Below are 7,474 nucleotides of genomic sequence, written 5' to 3' on the forward strand. Positions count from 1 at the left end.
TCTATTGATCAGAAGCATCAAGCAGCGCCGGTTTAGAATTCGATTCTAAGAAAGGGCTCAGGCCCTCCCCTCCCTTTTTTTATCCCCTTCCTGCTTTCAACTATTGAAAATTCTGTCTATTTCACCGCCATACCAAAAAAAAACAAATTGCTTCTAGAATCCATGTTTTACAATTTATTCAAATTGGTCCCTAGTTTCGAATTGGACACCTTTCACATAGAATTTCTTCATGAAACTTTAACACATGCTTATTCTCATATCCTAGACCTCAAAATGATCATAAAATAATTATTTTAAAGTCAGATTTATGGTCCCAAAACACTATTCCGACTAGGCCCTAATTTGGGATGTTACAAGCTATGTATTTCTTTCTCAACTCTTTAATCTCTCGAGCTAGAATTCTAATCGGTTCTTCATTGTACGTCATATCAGGTTGAATTTCAATCTCAACTGGAGAAATTACATGTGAAGGGTCTGATCTATATCGACACAACATCGATACGTGAAACACATTGTAGATCTTCTCTAGCTCAGTTGGTAAATCTAGTCGATATGCCACTGGCCCTGTTCTTTCAATAATCTCGTATGGACCGATAAAACGCGGACTCCATTTGCCTATATGACCAAGTCGAAGGATTTTCTTCCACGGAGACACTTTCAGAAATACTTTATCACCGATCTATAATTCAATGTGTTTTCGCTTCAAATCCGTGTATGATTTATGTCGACCTGAAGCTACTTTCAAACAGTCGTGGATTAATTTCACTTTCTCTTCTGTTTCTCAAATTAAATCAACCCCATGAATCTTTTTCTCACCCAGCTCGGTCTAGTACAATGAAGTTCGACATTTGCGCCCATATAATGCTCGGTGCCATCTTTATGCTCGATTGGAAATTGTTATTATATGCAAATTTAACTGGTGGAAAATATTTCTCCCAGTTACCTTCGAATTGTAAAACACAACGTCGGAGCATATCTTCGAGAATCTAAATTACTCTCTCAAACTGACTGTCAGTTTGAGAATGAAATGTTGTACTAAAATTCAACCTTGTACCTAGAGCTTCTTATAATTTCTTCCAAAATTGCGACGTAAACCTCGGATCTCTATCTGAAATAATCGAAACTGGCACCCCGTGTAATCTAACAATCTAAAAAATGTATAATTCAGCTAATCTATCGAGTAAATAGTCTGTACGTACTGGTATAAAATGTGTCGATTTCGTCAGTCGATCAACAATAACCCAGATAGCATCCATAATCACTCTATCCCATTTCCACTCGGTTGTCATTACAGGCTGTAGCAAACCTAAAGATACTTGGTGCTTGGCTTTCACTTGCTGACAAATCAAACACCTCGATACAAATTAAGATATGTCTCACTTCATACCCAACCACCAATATAACCGTTTCAAATCATTGTACATCTTAGTACTTCCAAGATGAACAGATTAACAACCACTATGTGCCTGGTGCAAAATTTTCTAAATGAACTCAAAATTCTTTGGTACACAGATTCTATTTCGGAACATTAAACAATCATCGACTCCGATCTGAAAGTCTGAATCACTATTCGATTCACATTGTACTCCTTTATTTTGTAACACAGTATCACACTTTTGAGCTTCGCAAATTTGTTGAAGAAAAATCGATTTAGCTTTCAGCTCTTCTATTATTGAACCATTATCAAACAAGCTTAGCTGAGTATTCATCGCTTTCAAAGCAAACAGATATTTTCTACTCAAAGCATCTATAACTACATTTGCATTCCTTGGATGAAAATCTATTACTAACTCGTAATCTTTCAATAGCTAAAGCCATGTCTGTTGTCGCAAATTTAAATCATTCTATTACATTAAATACTTTAAACTTTTGTGATCAGTGAAGATATGACACTTCTCGCTATATAAATGATGTCACCAAATTTTCAATGATAAAACAATAGCAGCCAACTCTAAATCATGTGTCAGATAATTCTTTTCATATGACTTTAATTTTCTGGAGGCATAAGCTATCACTTTTTCTTCTTGCATCAACAAGCAACCTAAACTGTTCAATGATGCGTCACTATAAATTACAAATCCTTTACCTGACTCAGGTTGAACCAAAACTGGTGCTTCAGTTAACAAGGCTTTCAATTGATCAAAACTCTATTGACACCTCCCGGACCACTCACACTTCACATCTTTCTGTAACAATCTGGGTGTAGCAATCATCGAGAACCCTTTTACAAAACATCGATAGTAGCCAGCTAACCCTAGAAAGCTTCTAACTTTAGAAACATTTCTCGATGGTTTCCAATCAACAACTACAAAAATCTTCCTCGGGTCAACTCGTATACCTTCAGCTGAAACAATATGCCCTAAAAATCTGACTTCTCTGAGCCAAAACTCACATGTACTAAATTTAGCGCACAGTTTCTTATCTCTCAAAGTTTGTAACACAATCCTTAAATGCTCGTCATGCTCAGACTCATCTCAAGAATAGATCAGAATGTGTCAATGAACACAACAACAAATCTATCCAAATACAGTCTAAAGATCCAATTCATCAAATGCATAAAAATGGCAGGAACATTAGTTAAACCAAAAGGCATAACAAGGAATTCATAATTTCGGTACCTCATTCTAAATGCAGTTTTCAGTACATCTGAGTCTTTAAGTCACAACTGATAATAACCAAATCTCAAGTCAATCTTCAAAAACACTATTTCTCCTTTTAACTGATCAAAAAAATCGCCTATTCTCGGAAACGGATACTTGTTCTTTATTGTCACCTTGTTGAGCTGTCGATAGTCAATAAACATTCTTATTGACCCATCTTTCTTCTTTACGAACAAAATCGGAGCACCCTAGGGTGAAAAACTTGGTCATACAAAACCTCTATCTGTCAACTATTGCAACTAAGATTTCAACTCTTTTAATTCTATCGGAGCCATTCTGTAAGGAACTATAGATATTGGCGAAGTTCCCAGTACCAATTCAATAGCAAACTGAACCTCTTTGATCGGTGGTAATCCAGCCAACTCTTTTGGAAATACATCTGAATACTCACAAACTACTGGCACTGATTCAATCTTCGATTTAGACACTTTTGTATCTAGTATATCAGCAAGATAAGCTTCACAAAAGTTTCTCACATATATTTGAGCTGACATAGATGAAATCACAGCAGACAACCCACTTGACTCATCTTTTTCAATTCGAAGAATTTCACTATTCTGACATTTCAATTCAATGATTTTTCGTCTACAATTCAGAACGGCATCATGTAGAGTCAACCAATCCATTCCTAGAATCACATCAAACTCATCAAATGGCAAAAACATCAAGTCAACCAGAAAATAGTAACCCCGAGTCATTAAAGGATAGTTCTTGCATACTTTATCAACTAGAAAATACTTGCCTAAGGGGTTTGATACTTTAAGCACAAATTTAGTAGACTCAACAAACAAACTCTTACTAAACACTAAATTCATATAGATATACGAATGAGTCAATCTAAGATCAATCAATGCAATCAAATTAGTGTCGTAAAGAGAGAATGTATCGGTATTAACATTATGGGACGATGCCTCTTTGTGAGCACGAATAGCATAGGCTCTAGCAGGTGCTCTGGCCTTGGATCTCGCAGCTGAGTCTTTTGTCGCTCCTTTTCCACTAGACACATTTCCAACATTCCTTGGTGGTCTCCTTCTCGCAGTTGTGTTACTCTGTCTTACATTCTAAATATTATCTTTCTCAGAAAACTCTGGGCAATCTCTAATAAAGTGATCTGGTGAACCACATGTGGAACAAGTTTTATTACTCTTATTCCATAACTCTCCAAAATGTCGTCTCCCACACTATTGACACTCGGGTTTATTATTTCTCACACTGCCAGAGCTCGAGATAGAAGTTGCTTGAGCTTTAGAACTCACATGTTGATTTCGACGATCTCTATTCTGGTATCCCACTGATGCATTCGACTATACAAATCTCAGGATTTTTTTGATGAAGAATGATAAGATTTATTCACTAGTCTTTTCCTCGAATCTCTAGCCTCTAAATTAGCTTTCTCTTTTCTCAACTAAAGTCTTCGGCTTTACAAGCCCGGTCAATTAATACAACAAATTCTTTCAAATCTAAAATTTTGACCAGAAGTTTAATGTCTTCGTTCAGCCCGTCAACAAACCGCTTGCACATGATCTCTTCGGTAGAAACATACTCTTGAGCATATTTACTCCACTGCACAAATTCTCTCTCATATTCAATTACGGTGATACGGCCTTGTTTCAATTCTAAAAACTCCTTGTGCTTTTGATCCAAAAACTGTTAACTTATGTATCTCTGCCAAAATTCGGTTTGAAAGAACTCCTAGGTGATCCTCTCTCTCGATACCATTGATACTAATGTGTTCCACCACTGGTATAAGATGTCCCTCAGGACTGATATAACACATTTTAAACACTCAGTCAGTGTGCAAGAAATCTCATCAAATACTCTAATAGTGTTTTGAAACCAAACTCAGCTCTCTTAGGATCATCACCAACATTAGCTCTGAACTCTTCATCCCCGTGTTTACATATCTTATCAACTGGAGGCTTGTTCAATCTTACAAGTTTGACACCTTGAGGAGCTATGGGAATCGGTTGGGGATTAAGAGGGAGTGGGGGTTGCTGAGCAGCCGAATTTGTCCAGATATACTGCATGAACCATTCGTTCATCATTTGGAAGAAGGCTTCTTTAGCCTCTCTTCCCTGGCTACCCGTTCTGGGTCTAGACCAGAAGGCACTGTCCCTTATTCTGGAACTAGCGCATTACTTTCAACCTCATTAGCTATAGCTTAATTGGGATCCATTTACTATATAAAAACACATTTTAAAATGTCAAGAGTCATCTCACTATTACAGTTTATATATGGCATGTATAACTAGACTCTCATATATGCTACATTAGTCAATTCTAGGACTAATGTAGCATATGTAACATCCCTCACCCATATTCAACACCGAAATAGGGTTACTCAGCGTTAACGGACTTATAAAATAATTAAACCACCACTTAGCATACATTTCAACAATTCAAGCATTTATTCATTCAATCTCAATCAATTTGTCCCTAATACGAGCCTACGAGGCCCTAAACATACATTAAGAGTGGTTCGGGACCAAACTAATAACTTTGGAAACATTTGGAACACTTATCAAATTTTTCTCAAAACAAGGGACACAGGCCCATGTGGCCAGGCTGTGTGTCTCACACGGTCATAGACACGCCTGTGTCATAGGCCACGTGGACATTCGAGATGGGAGCACATGGCTGTGTCCCAGCCTATGTCTGTCCCCGTGTAACTCTCTGACTTGGGTCACACTGCCAACACACACTCCCGTGTGTGAGGCCATGTGGAGCATACTGACTTGGTTTCAATTTCAACACTAGTGGACACATGGCCATATACTTGACCGTGTGTCACACACGGCTAAAATAAACGCCATTGTCTCTGCCTGTATGGACAAAAATAGGCTATTTACCAAGCCATTTACCCTCCCAATTTTAGGCACACCTATACAACTCACATGGCACAAAACATAGAATCAAAAAACATATAATTCAATTTCAAATCAATCATGATTTATACCATTTCCAACACAAATCAATACAAAACATAAGTACCACATTATGCCATTTAAATTCATACCAATTCTTATCTTCTAAAATCATCAAAATAACCATTAACAAATATGCATTACTTGGCCTAATTTCACAAGCATACCAATAACCACAAATTATCCATTTGACACTCATAACACATATTACCATCAATCATCACTCAACCATAAACCAACTCAATTCACAAGACATAATCATATATATATATACATCATTCTAACATACCAAATATAATAAAATAAGCCATCACTCATAGCTATATATACATACCAAAATATAAACATTTACAATGCCAATTCATATGGCCAAAATCATTATCAAGTCATAACCAAAATGACCAAAGTCCCTATACATGCCATATACTTAAAATACCAAAGTTCTTAGGTACCCAGATAGGTAGATAGTGTGAAGCGATCTCTGACGATCCCCGAATCCAAGCTAGATTTGATAAAACTATAAAACATGAGAAAAATAAACAAAGTAAGCTATAAAGCTTAGTAAGCTCGTATGAAATAAACTCAATGCAATCTCATAAATATAATTCAATAATTTGAATATACCAACATATGGCTTACATTAATTAACAAACCTTTCAAATACTCAATTATGAAAGTACACACTTCCTTCACAAGTTTTTTCAAATTGAAACTTATATAATTCATGTATGTACCTGTATCATCTAACATCAATCTCGAACTCATCCACATCTATCGTTTACCCGTTGAACCATTTAGAATAGTGGTCGGATACTCAGGAGTCTCGCAAACTAAGTACCTATACCATGGCCCAAAGCCAGATCAAGGTAACTTAAGTCTGAAATACTGATATCAGGGCTCGCAGCCAAATCGTTATAACTAGTATCGTACACTAATGACATGGTCTGGATCCAACATATATATCCCCTAATGACATGTCACTAGTGTCGTACACTATTCCTAAGGTTCAACCAGGATTTCGAATGCTGAATTTCTATCGAGTCAATGTCGAACTTATCCAAAGTCTTGTATTTAAAATTTATACAGTATCAAAGCATTTAAAATACATTTATAATGAAATTTATCACATATGAACTTACCTCGGGTTCAAAAACAATGAAATTGGTCGATTAATTAAGTACTTTGTCTTTTCCCCAATCTAATTCCAAATTCCACTTTTCTAGATCTATATAATATCAAATTCAGCTCATTTAATTATCCCTCTATTCAATTTAGTACAAAACACACTTCAAAGTACATTTACACATTTGCCCCTAATATTTCACGTTTCTCACAATTTAGTCCTTATTTCATAAAATCACAAATTAATAAAATTCAAAATAAACCCATGATAGCTAAATTACTATTATGCCCCCAGCAGCCAACATTTTTCAACTTTCCACACATTTAACCACACATTTTCACATTTTCACAAATAAATCCCTATTTTACATTTTTACTCAGAATCAATTTACAAAATATGTAAATATAGCAATAAGATTTCATATTTCATCGTCAAACATCAAAGAACACATATTTTCATCAATGGAAACTTTCAAAATCTTTAACATTTTTGCAAAATAGCCCCTGGGCTAGCTAGAACTAGTTGCAACTATCACAAAAATATAGAAATCATTAAAAACCGAGCAAAAATAGACTTACAATTGAGCAATGAAATGGCTGAAACTTTAAACACTATAAATGGATTTTTCTTCTCTTCAATTTCGACAATAAGATGATGATGATAACATTTAATTTGGTTTTGTTTTATTTATTATATGCTTAATAGACAAATTACAAAATTAACCTTTAATAAAACCATTTAAAACAGCTTAATATATTTCCATATAT

Source organism: Gossypium hirsutum, chromosome A09 (genome assembly GCF_007990345.1).
Source record: "Gossypium hirsutum isolate 1008001.06 chromosome A09, Gossypium_hirsutum_v2.1, whole genome shotgun sequence".
Classification (NCBI taxonomy): domain Eukaryota; kingdom Viridiplantae; phylum Streptophyta; class Magnoliopsida; order Malvales; family Malvaceae; genus Gossypium; species Gossypium hirsutum.